Raw genomic sequence first — 18113 nt, 5'->3', positions numbered from 1 at the left:
GGAAAAGAGTGCTATTAGTGACAGGAGGCTTTTGGTATTCCTCCTAATACCCAAGGCACAGACCAAACATGCTGCTCCAAGCATAAGGCTAAGACAGTAAATTTGAAAGAAATGGCTAGAAAACGTGTCTAGTTGTGTCTGCCACATCTTTGCGTGCTCAGTTTAAACTGATTCAAGTGAAAAATCCTGGCTGATCAGCTTTCACAGCTGCTTTGCCATAGGGAGAAGCTGCTGCTGGTGCCAAACGGAATACTCACGTAGGATGCCAACAGGCGACAGGGTACAGACATCAGACTCAGAGGGCAGAAAGTGCTAAGCACAGTGGGAAATAGTGTTTCAGGTTTCTGAATTGGTACTTTAAAAAAATTTTACTGTATTATATTTTTTTATTGAGGCTTAATTGACATACATTATATTAGCTTCAGGTGTACAACATAATGATTTGATACTTGTGTATATTGTGAAATTATCACCCCAATAAGTCTAGTTAACATCCATCACCATCTGCACAGAATTTTTTTCTTGTGATAATTTTTAAGATTTATTTTCTTAGACACTTTTCAAACATCTAATACAGTAGTATTAACTAGAGTCACCACACTGTGCATTGCATCTCCATGACTTATGTTACCACTAGAAGTTTGTACCTTTTGACTCCTTTGTCCATTTGCCCACCCCCAACGCCGAGCTTCTGGAAATTACCCATCTGTTCTCTGTATCTATAAGCTTGTTCTCATTCTTGTTCTTGTCTAGATCCATACAAGTGAGGTCACATAGTATTTGTCTTTCCCTGTCTGACTTATTTCATTTAGAATAATGCCCTCAAGTTTAAATTGGTACCTCTTCTAAAAGCCAAAGATAGATAAGCAGATTTGGTGGAAGTATTTGTCAAGTACTTTTGTCAATAAGCCGTAAGACACATCAGGCTTGACTGTTTCTCCTTGCTTCCACTAGAGCAAGAGTTTCCAGGATTAAGTTCCAAGACATGGTCAAGTGTAGGTAAAGCAATGTCATTAATACAACTACATTCAGCAAAACAGGACTAACAATTTAACCAAGGACTTCAATAGAAAACTGAAGGATGAACCAAAGAAGGGTTGGCCATTGTTGAAATCATAAAGTTCTTAGGCTCTTGTTTTTATTATCAGCATGGCTGATAATATTTCAAGGTATCTAGATTTCCCACCCAGGCATTTGAAACCAGAACTAGGTTTGGGAGTAGAGATGAATTTAAAAGAAGATGGGCACAGGTTAATAGTGGAAGTGGAGTTAGATACTATGTGTTTAGGGAGGCTGAATTTTCCGTATGAACGGGGAGAGAGATAAGGGAAGATCAAAAACATCATACCTAAACAGCAGGCAAAGAGAAAAATCTAGTATCAGAAGAGTGGATCTGCCAGTGGGAGGAAGGGTAGAGGCAGGAAAATGGAGGGCTGTGAGGGATGGCCTCCTGGGTGGGGGTGTCTAGAAATGTCCCCAAAGGCTAAAGGTGTGTAGGTGGAGAGAGTGTTCTGAAACATGGCAGCTGAACTCACGGTTGAAGGAAGCTCATTAAGGGGATGATGTGCTTTGGGATCAAAGTCTGGAGCAAAGTCAGACTAGAAAGACATTCAAGAAAAAGTCATCAAGGATTCCTAAGATAGCAAGATCAAGCGGCAAAGATAAGGTAAAAAATCAACATGCCATCCCATTCTTTTCAAAATTTTTATCCTTGGATTTAACTCTGCTTACTGAACTAAAGAATTTTAAAAATTAGCAAAGCTTTTAGAACTTCTCCTGACTAACCCAGGCTTTCTTTACTCTTCTCACCTCACAAATAGTTATATAAGAGGTGATTTTAAATATACATCATTTAGAAAAGATTAATGTATTATAAGAAGCAATTTGGTTAGCAGGAAACTGATTTTCTCTTCATTGGAATATCATCATCTTCATAAAGCATTTCAATTCCTTTTTTTTTTTTAAGCTGAAGAAATATAGTCCATGTTACAAAATGAGTCAAGATAATCTGAATCTGAAAGTAGGAAGAAAAGGGCAGAAATGGAGTATATACCCCAAGGAACCATAATGCAAGCCTTGCTGAGGTTACTGATTTCAGTTCACATAGGACCTAAGCATCTGAGGCCAGATTTGCCTAGTACGGGGAGGAAAGAAAACTGAAATGAAATATAGGATAGTTAAAATTACATATAAATGGATCAAAAACCCCTCCTATTTTGCCTAGATTGATGCACTGTCAAGGACTCTGCCTCGTAAGCATTAAGAACGGCTTCTGAGGGGCACCTGGGTGGCTCAGTGGGTTAAAACTCTGCCTTTGGCTTAGGTCATGATCTCGGGGTCCTGGGATTGAGTCCCACATTGGGCTCTCTGCTCAACGGGGATCCTGCTTCCCCCTTCTCTCTGTCTGCCTCTCTGCCTACTTGTGATCTCTGTCAAATAAATAAAATCTTAAAAAAAAAAAAAAAGAATGGCTTCTGAGTGATTCCACCCCATAAGGCTCAACATAAAACCTGACATCTTATGCAGTTCCTACCCTCTGATTTTGTGATCTAAACTAAATAATGATTCCAAGATTCCTAAAATCAAAATCTGCAATCTGATTCGTGAATATTGAATTTTAAAGCACTGGCAAATATTAGTTTCTATAGAATGAAAAATCTGTAGAACATTTTCTAAACCCCTGTGGAATGTATTGTCTCAGTAATCTGGAAAAACAAGGTGCTCTGACAAAAGGAACCAGATACTGTTTGCTCAAAATACTGTCCTGACTCAGGCGCCTGGGTGGCTCAGTCAGTTAAGCCTTCGGCTCAGGTCATGATCCCAGGGTCTTGGGATGGAGTTCCCCTTTGGGCTCCCTGCTCCATGGGGAGGCTACTTCTCCCTCTACCCCTCCTCCTGCAAGTGTTTTCTCTCTTTCCCCCACTCTCTCTTTTTCTCTCTGTCAAATAAATAAATAAAATTTAAAAAAAAAATACTGTCCTGACTTATGTTAAGACTTTCCATTAAAAAGTCAGTGTCAAATTGGTGAGAACATAATAGAGTGTATTTTGGGTTTATAGGATCTATTTATAGATTTCCACCAGCCACACTTTACATTGTCCATATTGTCACCTTTGGCCATGAAGGACGCTAGCACATACAGCACCCTCAGGAAAGCAGAGTGGGGGCTCATTGACATACCGCCAAGAGAAGAGATAAAGTCACCAGCATGGGACAAAACAGGCTCTCTGTTTCAGAACATTGCATTTTATGATTAAAAAGGCTGGTGGCTAATAAAATTCAGTGATTATGACATGATTTCCCCAACCGTACTTAAGGTAACACCAAGGTTACTCAAACCAAATATTTTAATGAATTCACAAAGACCAGAAGCCATTTCTAGATTTCCCAGCTGTAAGAGCTCTAAAATATAACTATTACATTCAGCTCAACAGAACAGTAAAGCAAGAACGCTTATTGCTGGTGACATTCTGGGGAACAGTTAAAATTGCTTTATGGCCTTTGGTAATGAGAGTGGACAGCAGTATAACAAGACATAATAAGGTGAGTTTAGTTTTATGTCCTGAGAACAATCTGCTTTACCCTTATGGTTCAGTTCTTTAAACTGTTTCTATTTTAAGTAATTACAAAAGATAGCTGGCAAGTGACAGTTATAACCACTATAGCAAATGGACTTTGTTGTAGCGTTGTAGTCAACCCCTGAGGACTATTATCTTAGACTTCTAGGGCATTTAGTGTAAGTGAGGGTGGCACATGAAACAAATGTCTCCTGACTTATACTAGACTTACAAAGATCTCCTTCAAGTAAGACCAGCTCAAGATTGTGGCTGGTAGTGTTTTCCTAAGGGCAGTACTTATAACCCTGGTTATGCTTGAGTTGCTATTAGGAGGTACAAGAAAAAATATACGTTTTAATAGTTATGTATTTTTTTGTAAATTATCACATGATAATATAAAGACCACATCAAACCTATGATTTCATAGATATGACTGCTTAAGATGAATAAATTTTAGAAGTTCATATGGGAAAGGCAAAAGTTCTGATGTTGGTATATAAAGAATGCAGCAGTTAGTCTCCAAGATAGCTCCATGGATCTCAATTCCTGGGATTCAGGCCCTTGAATAATACCCTCCCACACTAGATAGTACCGACACATAACCTATAGGCTCATTTAACTGACAGGCTATTGTGAAAATAAAAGAGTGTGACTACCACAGCTAGGACAAAAGTCACTGAGGCTTTGGTTTGACCTCTAGTCATCCATCTGAAGGAAATCAACTTCCATGGCATGAAGAACAACCCTACGAAGAGTCCCAGGTGCCAAATAACTGAGGCTCCCTGCTCACAGCCAGCAAGGAATGCTATCTTCCTGTTTACAGCCTTGAGAGTGAGCCAACATCTTGGACTTCAGCTTCATAAGGCATGAGGGGCCACAACTACCTCAGCTGAGACCCTAATTTCTGACCCATAGAAATTGTGTGAGGTAATACATGTTTATTGTTGTTTTAAGATGCTAAATTTGGGGTAATTTGTTAAGCAGCATTAGATAACCAATAATAGATGAAGAATGCCATGAGCAAGAGTGGGAAACAATGTCAGGGGATCCCATTTACGTGTGCTGCTATGTAGCTCTGTTTTTCCTCCTCTTCTCTGACGCTTCCGTTCCATAGAGATGAACCATTAAATCTTAGTTCTAACAGAAAGTGTACCTCTTGTTTCTGCTTTTGGCTGACTCTACACCTGGTACCTCATATCTGACAAAGTGTTTACTATCACTTAGTCCTTCTGACAACAAGAGGGTTATAGGCTTTTAATGAATGCAGACTCTACAGCCAAGAGAAATGTAGCTGAGAGGTGTGATCTAGATCTACCGTGCCTGATCCCAAACATTAAGTGACTTGCTATCTCTCTCATTTTTTTCCTGTTTCAGAAAGTTGCCAAAGTGGCTGCTGTCTCTCAGTTCAACCCTCATGTGGAATTTTACAGTTTTCCCTAACTAGGAAAGGCCCTAACTAGGTCCATGGTAAATTGAGAATTACAAAGTTGTTATTTAATCCTTTTCTTCTCTTAACAACTTCAAAAATGCATTTTAGATATTTTTCTTATTAATTAATGTTTTCCTCATGTCAGCAGAAGTAGTTTGTTTTAAAAAGTTCTTGAGACATTTGTCCAGCTTCTTACCTTTGCTCAGAGGACTTGGTGAGAAGATTTCCATGACGCTGTTACTCCCTCAGATTAGGGAGCAAAGAGCTAGTGGAAAGAGCACAGAGACAGGGTAAGGAGAATTCAGTTCATTTTCTACATTTACTCACATATTCTCATTCACTTTTTTCTGTTTCTGAATTATTTTCTCATCATCAACGGAAGTTTCTTATTAGGTCTTGGGTATGCATGCTGAAAATTGATTTGGTTTCCATTGTGTTCTGCAATGTCAGCATTTCCATAATTACACACCACTATTGGCTGTCCCCCAGATGATTGCTAAAATTATATATCATGGGATTTAACTATAGGCCAGATGATGGTGTTTTTTAATCTTCACTAGAATTCCTTCCAAATAACTAAGGAACTAATCATCCTTTTTTTTTTTTTTTTTTTTTTTGGTCTCTAGTTTGGGCTTTTTTAAGTACCTTTCTTGCAACAGATTAGAAGTTCCTTTACCTTTTAAGTTTTCAAGCCGCTTTGGTTCATGCTTTGGGGGAAAAGGAAGAGGACTTGGATTTCTCTGTAACTCCATGACAAGGCATTCCATGAGTCAGACTCACCAATAATTTGCAGGATGTTCTGACCCACAGACACATTATTTGCCACATAATAAACTTAGTAAAATACCAAATTTTATGAATACCTAATCCTGTGCTATCTACCTCAGGAATCCCATTTTTTAGTATCCGTATTACAAGGAACCCAGATGAAAGCAAACATTGGTAGAGATGCAAACTAAGTATAGCAGGAAGGGTAACTTCCAGTTCTGGCTCTAAATCTCTAATCGTAACATGAGCAAGTCTCATGACCCTTCAGATGCCAGCCACTCTCCATCCGTAAGATAGGAGGGTTGGAATAAATGACCAAGATCACTTCCAGCTCCACAGGCCAAAAACTCTGTAACAGTGATGGCAGCTGAAGACACCCACACTTCCTGTGGGCACATATTCTCCAACCACTTTGTCCTGGTATTCCTGCCCACTGGTCCAGCTCACTGGCTATTTTATTGTCATCAGTCAAGCCAGTTCTTTTCTTTGCTCTGTCCTTTTTGTTTGATGTTTTTTTAATTCTTTGTCCTTTTTATTTTCTTCTAAATTCTCTACAAGGGAAAGGGGGCATGATAGAGATTTGCTACCTCTTGATATGAACTACACTCTTCTAGCTTTGTTAGAAAATAGATCTGAAAATGGCCTTCCAAAAAGCTGTCATCCAGTCATTCCTGATATGCCTATCATTGCTTTCTGGTATATTCTCTTTTAATTATTTGGCTATTTATTGATTTTAGGGCTCCCCCACCAGAATGTACTTTCAATAAAAACCTCCATCTGTGTGCTATATTCCTGTTTCAGCCTGAGTTCCTAGGCCATTGTTTGACAAAATAATAATTGGGATTGTTTCTATCAGCTTCTATGCTCAGTATGCTAAACTAATTAATTGAACCAGAATCCCTTTCAAGGAAATCTGGCTTTTGAGGAAAGGATGCCCCCAAAGACATCAGAACTATTTAGAAATAGCAGTGGTTCAGAAAACACTTAATGTAGTCACACTAAATCATCCCTAGCATGACATGAAGCAGAAAATCGAAAAGAAAGAAAAAATTCCTAGACAGAAAAGTGTCTAATAAACCTTCTCTAAATAGTTCGCCACTGTGTGGCATGTGATATGACTGGATAAACAAACTTAACAAGCATATTTGGGTTGGAGAATTCTGGCTGTAAATGTACTTTACATCTCTTTTTGTGGCCAGACACAAAGTAAAAATGGTAAGGGCACTGTTTTTAGTGATCATGTCATCTTTGGTTATGGAAATATCTCATTAGTTTGAGTACCATGAAGATAGTCTTAATGAATCTAAGTGTTATTTTGTCTTTAAGTAGGAGCTGTTTCTGAGAAGAAATGATAAATGAAAGGGAGAGAGTATAAATGAAATTTTAGACTGGGCCATTATTTGTCCCATAGTCTTTGGAGGTCACTTTTGGCAAGTTCTTCCTATATGATTGTCTAGAAGTTATCTGAATCTCTCCTCACATAAATGTTCCTGAGCAGCTGACACAGTGTTGGCACAGTGTGCACCTAAAGAAGTGAGCAAAGGTTAGCAAAGCAAACCACTCAAAGCATATCCTGGTACAGGGTAGGTCAGGCAAGAAAACCAATTTAGTAGTCATGTGTAGGCACTACCTCATGTGGTTCATAAATGACTCTAAAATATCAAAGAGAAATCCAAGTGAGAAAAAATACTACCTGTGTGATGAAACAGGAAACATTTTGTGGTGGAGTCATATAGGAGAATATTCCTCCAAGGTGGAGTTAAAGTCCTACCTCCTCAACAAAGCCTTTCCTGCTGGCTCACATCATTTTCTTCTCTGTTTTCAATTACATTTACTGTCTATTAGTGGCTCTTTTTTTGCATTCTGTCATATGGAACCTTGTTTAACTTTTTCAAGTGTTAATAAACTGCTGAATAAACTCCTTGAGGGACAATTCCTTTGTCTTATCTTTATTTTTATCATCATAGTATTGCTTGGTGGCTAGCTTGTGAAAAACTACTCAAAGGAAGTTTAAACTGAACTGATAGGATAGAAGAGTAATAACTCAGCATTAATAGCTTTGTAACGATGATCACAGTAGAGTTGACAAGCCCCTGGATGAACCCAATGGGAAATAAGAGAGCAAGAGAATTCAGATGATGTAGTCCATACAAGTTAGCCTGCTGGAGCGCAGATTACCACGACGAAGAGCAGAGAATAGATCTGGAAGGACAAATGGATGATAATCAGTATGACTCCTTCCTGTTTTCTTTGGATACTACTATTTATAAACCTTGTTACTGCACATGACTCTCTATTTTTACCAAATAATATAAGGATGGTCACCAGATGCAAAATAATTATCACCAAAATGTATGCAACTATATCATTTGTTTCACATGTGGCATTTTTGTTTTTATTTCTCAAAATCATCTTATATGGTTCCACTGATTTTGTATTAGAGCTACTATATTTTAAACTATTAACAATAGTGAGAAATATAACTTACTCTTATTTTAATGTGTGATTTTTAATGTTAACCTTTACTCCTTATTGAAATCTATAATTTATCTCCACTTGGTAGTATATTCTTTAGGAGTATTTTGATAATTCACTCTTTCAAACCACAACTACATATTTACTTTAATTATTTAAAATATAGAAAGTACAAGTATTTTTAAAAAACCCTCTTTATGAGAAATGTGGAAGTGTAAATAGTACATTTTTTACTTACGGGCAAACTTATTAACACAGTTTAGCTCCCAGAAACGAGCAAGAAACCACAACAGCCTTGAGAAAGAGGCTGAAGACACGCTCTATAAATAGATCCTATAAACCCAAAATACAAAAATAACTCCTAAAATGCTCCATAAGACCAAGGGTCCTTGACTTACCTTTATAGCACCCATTATTCACATGCTAAATAAATCATGCTTGAATTTTGACACTCTAGTTTCAGTGTAGATTTAACTTGTCCCCCAAAGGTCACATTTCCTATTTTAATTGATATGTTACAATAATTCAAACATTTCTACATTGATATAATGATTGACTGTCACAATATTAAATCTGCCTGTCATTATATCACCTGGATAGCTGATATAATGCTTTTTATTGGGTTGGGAAAGACAGGAAAGAGAAAATCTAGAGAGAAAAAAAATTAAGGGCTTAGTTCTGACCTATTGAAACAAAGAGGTCTAGCAAAGTCCCACAGGGTAACTGGATTTGGAGTTCACAGGAGAGGCCTAGACTGGAAATATAAACAGGGGAGCTGTCATTATGGAAGGTAATTAAAGCCATGAGCCTGAATCAGATCACCAGGGAAGAAGCCAAATAAGGGACCGAGTATTGAGCAGCTCTTCATGAATTACAAGGCATTTGAAGAGAAAGGAAACTTTCTAGATATTAAAATGTATCTTTTTAATTATAATGATTAAAGTGATATGATAATTGAATTGCAGTGGTGATCAATGATAAAGAGTCCAGAAAGAAAATCAAGTATGTATGAGAGTTAATACATGATAAATGTAACATTTCCAACTGATAGAGTGGGCATAGATTATTCAATAGAACATAATCAGCATGAGAATCTTTTCCATTTTCTTTGGTTACTATTTTTAAAACTTGTTGCTATTCTGGCTACTTCAACAAAGAAAAAGCTAAAAACCTAAAAACCTAAAAAAAATATTTCATCTTGTCTTTAATGCATGTGGAATTTATTTTGGTGTAACTTATAAATGAATAAATTAGCATATAAGTAAAAAACCCTGTAATTTTGGGATAAGAAAGGTATATCTAAGCATGGTATATAAAATAGAAAACATATTTAAAAGTCAATAAAGTATGAATAATGCAATCTGGGAAAAATATTTTCAACAAAACTGACAAGGGTTTTCTCTTTATAGCCTGTGAAGAAGTTTTATAAATCACTATTAAACAGATGAATACATTCATAGAAACATAAAGGTTATGTTAAACAACAAAATCATCAAAAAATAGAAATGGTAAATGTTGCAAACATTGTAAAACAATGTTTGGTATATTTAAGTATAAAAACAAGCTAAAACAATAGTGAGATACCATTTTCATATCATCAGATAGGCAAAGATACTACTCAAAACATATATTACTAATGTAGTTCACGTTGGTGACATAGATCAAAGGTCCTAATACTGGCGAGGACAGGTAGTTTTCCAAAGAGAGCAGCACCAATAAATAACTTATGCCAATTGTTTTTCTTATAAATGTGACATCAACACTCTCCCATCAAGGAGATGGGAGTCTGTGGGGTCTACATCTCCTCCCCTTGAACCTGGGTGACCTTCGTAACTGCTCCAACTAATGGAATGCAGGAGAAATGATGTTGTTTGATTTCTAAAGCTAGGCCATAAAATGCAATATGGTTTCACCTAGCTCTCTTTCTCTCTTTCTCTTGAAACCCAGCCACCATCATGTGAAGAAGCTAGGCCCTTAGCCTGTGCCTAGCATCAAGCACCAGACAACTAGAAATGTCAGTAAATGACCAAGCCTTCAGATGACACAGGCCCTTGACTTCTGGTTTTCCAGCTGAGATATAGACATCCTAGGGTACAGGCAGGCCATCCCTAATGTGTGAATTTCATCCACAGAAATCATAAGAGATAATAAATAATTATTGTTAGTTCAAGCCACAAAGTTTTGGAGTGTTTTTTGTTTTGTTTTGTTTTTAATGCAATAACAGGTAATGAATACACGGACTTTTATTACCATATGTCAAAAACCAGGGCATATCTGTTGATTAATTTATTTGAAGAATCACTTGGACAAGTGCACAAGGATATATGTTTAGGGAAGTTGACTACAGCTTTCAATATTTCACTCTTAAAAGATAATATCAAACAATTGGGAACTACTTAAATAAATTATAAGGAATCCATATAATGGAATACTCTTCAACCATTCAAAATAAGTAGTAAATCTCTATTTGACACAGGAATTCTTCAATTTATATTATATAGGTAAAAAATTAGATTTCAAAATGTTTTACTTATAGAATCCCATTCTTTTGGGAAAATTTTTCTCTTAATTTACGTATAGAAAAGTCTGAAAATATGCATAAGATTATGATGGTATATATATATATTTAAAGATTTTATTTATTTATTTGACAGACAGAGATCACAAGTAAGCAGAGAGGCAGGCAGAGAGAGAGGAAGAAGCAGGCTCCCTGCTGAGCAGAGAGCCCGATGTAGGGCTCGATCCCAGAACCCCGAGATCATGACCTGAGCTGAAGGCAGAGGCTTCAACCCACTGAGCCACCCAGGCACCCCTGGTACATACATTTTGTAATCAAGTAAAACAAGCTATCTCTCTTTTGAAAATTATAAGTAAAAACACAAAGCACCTATGACATTATCTCATTTAATATTCACAGATGCTGTGAGATAGGCATTAGCACTTTTATTTTCATTTATTTTCTTTTTATTTTTTTTAAAATTGAATTATAGTTGTTATACAGTGTTATATTATTTTTAGGGGTACATAATATTATGATTTGGGGTCTCACTTTTAGCTTTAATCCATGTCGAGTTATTATTGTGTATGACAGAAGAAAATGGTCCAGTTTTATTATTTTGTATATAGATGTCCAGTTTTTCCAACCTCACTTATTGAACAGACTCTCTTTTCCCCAATGTGTATTCTTGCTTCCTTTGTTGTAGATTAATTGACCAGATAGGCATGGGTTTATGTCTGAGTTCTCTATCCTGTTGCATTGATCTATGTGTATATTTTGGCAGCAGTACCATACTGTTTTATGATATCTTTGCAGTATATTTTGAAATCTGGAATTGTGATACATCCAGCTTTGTTCTTCTTTTTCAAGATTACTTTGGCTATTCAGAGTCTTTTGTGGTTCCATAAAAAATTAGTATTATTTGTTCTAATTCTACGAAAAATATTGTTGGTGTTTTGATAGGGACTGCAGTGAATCTGTAGATTGCTTTGGGTGGTATGGTCACTTAACAATATTAATTCTTTCAATCTATGAGCATGGTATATCTTTCTATTTGTGTCACCTTTAATTTCTGTCACCAACATGTTATAGTTTTCAGAGTACAGGTCTTTCACCTCATGGTTAAATTTATTTCTAGGTATTTTATTCTTTTTGGTGCAATTGTAAATGGGATTGCTTTCTTAATTTCTCTACTACTTTGTTATTAGTATATAGAAATGCAACTGGTTTCTGCATATTAGTTCTGTATCCTGTAACTTTACTCAATTCATTTATTAGTTCTAACAGTTTTTTGGTGGAATCATTAGTGTTTTCCATATATTGTATCATGTCACCTGCACATGGTGAAAGTTTTACTTTTTCTTTACCAATATGGATAAATTTTATTTCTTTTTCTTGTCTGCTTGCTGTGGCTAAGACTTCTGGTTCCATGTTGAATAAAATGACAAAAGTGATCATCCCTGACTTATTCCTGATCTTAGAGAAAACACTTAGTTTTTCACCACTGAGTATCATTTTAGCTGTGGATTTTTTCATACATGGCCTTTATTGTGTTGAGATATGTTTCCACTAAATCACTTTGTTGAGGATTTTTATCATGAATGGGTGTTGAATTTTGGTTAGATACTTTTCCTGCATCTATTGAGATGATCATATAGTTTTATCTTTCATTTTGTCAATTTGATAAATCACAGGGATTGATTTGTAGATATTGAGCCACTGCTGCATCTCTGGAATAAATTCCACTTGATGTGATGAATGATCCTTTTCATGTACTGTTGAATTCAGTTTGCTAATATCTTGCTAAGGATTTTTGCATCTATGTTCATTAGGGATACTGGGCTATAGTTTTGTTTTCTGTAGTGTCTTTTTCTGGTTTTGGTATCAAGGTAATGCTGGCCTTGTAGAGTGAATTTGGAAACTTTTCTTCTCCTCTATTGTTTGGAAAATTTTGAGAGAATAGGTATTAACTTTTCTTTAAATATTTGGTAATACTCACCTGCAACTCTTTCTGATCCTGGACTTTTGATTTTTGGCAGTGTTTGATTACCAATTCAATTCTGTTACCAGTAATCAGTGTGTTAAGATTTTCTATTTCTTCCTGATTCAGTTTGGGAGATTTTATGTTTCTAGGAAATTATCCATTTCTTCTACATTGTCCAGTTTGTTGGCATATATTTTTTCATAGTACTCTCTTATAACACTTTGTACTCCTGTAGTGGTATTATTACTTCTCTTTCATCTCTGATCTAATTTATTTGAGTTATCTCTTTTTTCTTGATGGGTCTGGCTAAAACTTTCTCAATTTTGTTTATCTTTTCAAAGAACCAGCTCTTGGTTTCATTGATCTTTCCTACTGTTTTTTCAGCCTCTATTTCATTTATTTCCTCTGTGATCTTTATTATTTCTGTGCTTCCACTAAATTTGGGCTTTGTTTATTCTTCTTTTTCTAGTTTCTTCAAGTGTAGAGGTAAGTGATTATTTGAGATTTTTCTTGTTTTTGGAGGTAGGCCTGTATCATGATAAACTTCCTTCTTAGAACTGCTTTCACCAAGTCCCAAAGATTTTGGACCACTGTGTTATCATTTTCATTTGTCTCTAAGTATTTTTTATTTCTTCTTTGATTTATTCACTGACCCATTCATTGTTTAGTAACATGCTGTTTAGCCTCCACATGATTGTGGGGTTTTTTAAATTGATTTTTAGTTTCATACCATCGCACTTGGAAAAGATCTTTGATATGGTTTCAATCTTCTTAAATTTATGGAGATTTGTTTTGTGGTCTAACATGTGACCCACCCTGGAGAATGTTCCATGTGCACTTGAAAAAGAATGTGCATTCTGCTATTTTGGGATGGAATGTTCTGTATATATCTGTTACGTCCATCTGTTCTAATGTGTCATTCAAAGCCACTGTTTCCTTATTGATTTTCTGTATGGATGATCTATCACTGATATAACTGGGGTATGAAAGTCTCCTACTATTAGTGTATTATTATCAATCTCTCCCTTTATGACTGTTAATATTTGCTTTATGTATTTAGGTGCTCCTATGTTGGGTGCATAAATATTTATAATTGTTATATTCTCTGTTAATTCCTTTATCATTATGTGATGCCCTTCTAGGTCTCTTCTTACAGTCTTTGCTTTAAATAGTGCTTTTCTTTTTAAAGAGATGAACTTCACATGTCATATTTTGAAAAACTGCAAAATGCTGCCTGGTCCTTGCACTCTTCCTCCATCTCCTTACCTATTCCTTCTCAAACAAGCACATTCCCTTCATGTTCTTAAAGAATGTCTAGGGAGATGGGAATAATAATGTATTTGAAGAATGTGCATAGCTACTACCCTGAAAATAAATGTCATTATATTATTACACATCAAAAAGACTCTGGGTAATATTATTATGCCTATTTTTATAAATGAGGAAAATGTCTCAGAAACTCAAACTGGCTTGTTCATTATCAGTCAGAAATTATTAGAAAACAAACTAGATATGCTAACTCCAAAACTTACAATCTTTGCACTCTATGGGGAGGCACCAAAAGTGTTTCAAATTTCCATTGTGCCATACTGGGTATTATGCAAAGAGAATTATACAGTAACATTGTCATAGAATTATGGTCTATGTAAATTAATACTCATTTACCTCATTTAAACAGACCCATGAAGACAAAAAAGGATAATGAATATTACATACTGGATTTTACAAATAGATCATTATAGAGTTGATACAATAAAAAAGAATTTAAGGTTAGTGTTCACTTTAAATCTGTTTTAATTATGTATGAAGTGAATTTATCTATTAGAAGACTACATCTATGTTGTTTGTTGAATATATTCTACCTAATTTCTACAGTCCAAAATAGTAAACATAAGGGGCTTATTTCAAATCTTAATAATATAGGGCTTGTCCAAGGCCTAACTGTGAATCCATTAAAATTTATTTTCAGCATTCATTCATATTTCCTTTATCCTTCAGACTTCATTACCTAGACATATGGACATGTGTCTATTTTTCCCACAGGAAGGTTGATTTTTGCCATAAAATTACTGTTAGTTAAAGTATACTGCCTATCAATTCTATATAATATGCCAAGAAATAATTAAAATTTTGGACAATTACAGCTTTAAATTAGTTATCCTGTCTTATAGTGCTTGATTTCTCCATGTTGCTTTAGGATGCTACATGGAAATAAGCCACTGAGAATTTCACAAATACCTTGGTAACATTTTGCAAAATATTTTTAAGTTATGTAGAGGTGTTACGTTGATTAGTAAAATGCCTAAGAAATTATCAGCTAGAGTTCACATTCTATAGAAAGGAGGAAACTGGGGCACCTGGGTGGCTCAGTGGGGTAAGCCTCTGCCTTCGGTTCGGGTCATGACCTCAGGGTCCTGGGATGGAGGCCCACATGGGGCTCTCTGCTGGGCGGGGAGCCTGTTTCCCCCCCCCCCCATCCCTGCCTCTCTGCCTACTTGTGATCTCTGTCTGTCAAATAAATAAATAAAATCTTTAAAAAAAAAAAAAAGAATGAAAGAAAGGAGGCCAAAGTTCAGAGAATATCATTATCCTAGGATCAAAAACCAAAAAGTAATAGAGCCAGAAACAGAAGTTCCATTTCCTAATTCTGAGTCTACTTGTCTCCCCGTGGCTCTGTTTCCACTCTATGGCAAACCTACATCTGCCTAGTTGGATCAAGGAAAACAAGTGACTACTTTTAGTCCTCCAGGATAGGATGTCTGCTGTCTATGGGATATTCAGAACGCAATGGTTGCTGGATTCTAATTAACAAGACAGTTCTAAATGTGTACTAAAGATGTGCCTCATGCTATAGGTTGCATCCAAAGCCATTGTTTAATTGAGTGGTTATGGCAATCTTCCTAAATCATTGCAAATTATTAAGCAGCATGTGGTACAACTGGGACCAGGAAGGCTCAGGTGTAATAAGTGACTGTCCTTTAGAGTCATTTCTTCATAATAGGGAAGTAATTCATTAGGGAAATAAAAGAAACTTCAACTGTAGCAATTAAGCATATTGAAAAATATTTCATACAGAAAATCCTTTACTTCTTGTCTGAACTAAAGCAGAAACCGAAGACCCATTTCTGAAAAAGTTATCAAAACATGCAAATTCACTTAAAATAGAATTGTTCTTTGGCTCATTATTTACACTGTGGCATTAAAAACAGCCATTATTTTCCAAGAAGAACATTAGTCTTCCATTTGAAGTGTTTTTACTTAATTCAGACTTTCATCTTTGAATACAAAAACAAACAAGCAAACCTGAAAAACTCAAAGATAAACTTAGAAAGTATGATATTATTGGTGTTTAGAGATACATGACCTAAAACAAAAAGCTGAAAATCCAGGTAATTCAAAAAGCAGAAGAATTTTAAAAATAAATATGGTATCAGAAATAAGTCTATATTTACTACACCAAAGATAGTAAGTCAAGGACTAGAATGTCAAGAATTTAAGTCGACCTGGATCTATGGTCACCCTGCAAGCCTGTGGCTTTAGTGAAACTGATGACATCCTTGCTTTTCCTTCTCTTCCTTTTCTTAAAACCTGCATACATGGTGCTTGTCATATTCTAGTTTGCATACATAATTTTTGAAGCATGTTTTTCCTTTTTGACTATATACTGGTTTGTTTTTTAATGTTTTTCTGGACAATTACTATAGATGGATATACCAACAATTCAAGTTGCATTTTTTTGGTTATTCTATTATTTCAGCATTTTAGCATTAGTGAATAAATTTCACTCAAAAGCCTTTTTATTAACACTTGTTGGGTAAGAAATGATTTGAGGATATAGTATAATTTAAGGGTATCCCAAAATGGGTAATAAAATGTAAATCTCCAAAAGAAGAAGACAGACTGAAAGTTTACAAAGTACATGCTCACATTTTTTTTTTTTTAAGTCTAACATCTAACATCTGGGCATCATGATCAGGCATTTAATTAAGGCAAAGTGAATGTCAAGAATTTCACATGGATTCCATTAATCAGATTTGCGATTACATCATTTGAATTGGAGTCCTTTATTTTCCCACTTCATAAATATCTCTTCAAGGACCTGCCTGTGGGTGAAAACAGGACATAGAATTCACATTCCTTTGAAGAAATAGATGCAGAAAGGCACATATGCTTGTGAGGCCCTCTATTGCATACTTAGTGCTTTGGACTGGGAGAAAGTAGATTTGTTTTGAAATAGACCAGTCTCATACTTTTCTTAAATATGGACTTACCTGAAAAATGTTTTGGGGTTGAAAAAAATAATCATGGCAAGAGTCCTGAAAAGATTTCTGTAAACTGGACAACTTAGTTTAGTACTGTGAAAGGTAAAAGAAACAATATAATCTTAAATAAATACAGAAAAAGTATATGTCTAATATTTGTTAAACTCACTAATGCCTGAGACAGCAGAATGATAAAATTGATTCAAAGAGTATTTGAGGACCTGGATATTTATAGGGAAAGAAGAAGGAAAGCCCGAATAAGATTGCTACGTCAAACACAAAACAACATAATAATCTAGTCAACACAATCATATTTTCTACCAGGAAGAATTCATTTGTACCTCCACAAAAAAAAAAAAAAAAAAAATATATATATATATATATATACATATATATGCATATATATGTATATATATATATATATATATATATGAAACTTCATAGAGCAATCAGTAGGTAATATTTGAATAAATAAAGCTCCAATTCCCTAGATAATTAATCTTTGAGTGGTCCTGCAGATGATACATCAATATAACACTGAAAGAACATATAATCCTGCTTTGTCTAATTCCTAAGTTTTGAACGAGTTTTCCTAACACCATTAATAATTAGAATGATGATATTATATGTCTGCCAGAGTCTATAAAGATTGTGTTTATCACAGGAAACAGTCCTACAATTCATTAGTTGAGTTATGTGTAGAAAACACTGAGCCACTAATTTGTTTTTTTAAGAAAAGAAACCTATAAAATTGTTCTAAGGCAAATGAAGTGAAGACAGTCTACTCTCTAGCAGGAAACATCTCATACAAGGAATCCTCAACATGATTAACAGCTGACTTCTCATTAGACACCATGAAGGCCAGAAAGCTGAGGAATGAATATTCAAAATGCTGGAAGAAAAAGAATGACAGCTAAAAATCCTATAAACAGTAAAACTATCCTTCCTAATGAGACCTCATTCCCATACATTCTTCTAGGTCTTTAGACATAGTTTCTTTTAGTTCTTTGAACATATTTAGATAGGTGACTTCAAGTCTTTGTCTCATCAGTCCAATATCTGAGTTTTCTACGGTACATTTGTTATTGATGGCTTTTTTTCATATCAGGGTCAAATTTCTTACTTCTCTGTGTGTGTCATA

General features: G+C 35.3%; 1 long non-coding RNA gene across 2 annotated transcripts in view; it reads right to left on the bottom strand.

The window, feature by feature from the left end:
• Positions 1 to 18113, bottom strand: part of LOC116866842 — an 84410-nt gene that overhangs the window by 40811 nt on the left and 25486 nt on the right. Inside the window, exon 3 of one of the 2 annotated variants that reach the window (XR_004382488.1) lies at positions 16839 to 17065. The exons of the other annotated variant lie outside the window; for it this stretch is intronic. This is a non-coding gene — a long non-coding RNA (uncharacterized LOC116866842). Of the gene's footprint in view, positions 1 to 16838; positions 17066 to 18113 lie in introns of those variants that run through there. 2 annotated transcript variants of the gene reach the window in all.

The sequence above is a fragment of the Lontra canadensis genome, unplaced genomic scaffold, assembly GCF_010015895.1.
Source record: "Lontra canadensis isolate GAN:19392208 unplaced genomic scaffold, GSC_riverotter_1.0 scaffold11, whole genome shotgun sequence".
Classification (NCBI taxonomy): domain Eukaryota; kingdom Metazoa; phylum Chordata; class Mammalia; order Carnivora; family Mustelidae; genus Lontra; species Lontra canadensis.
The sequence above is the reverse complement of the archived record's forward strand: the minus strand, read 5'-3'. Positions and strand labels throughout refer to the sequence as shown.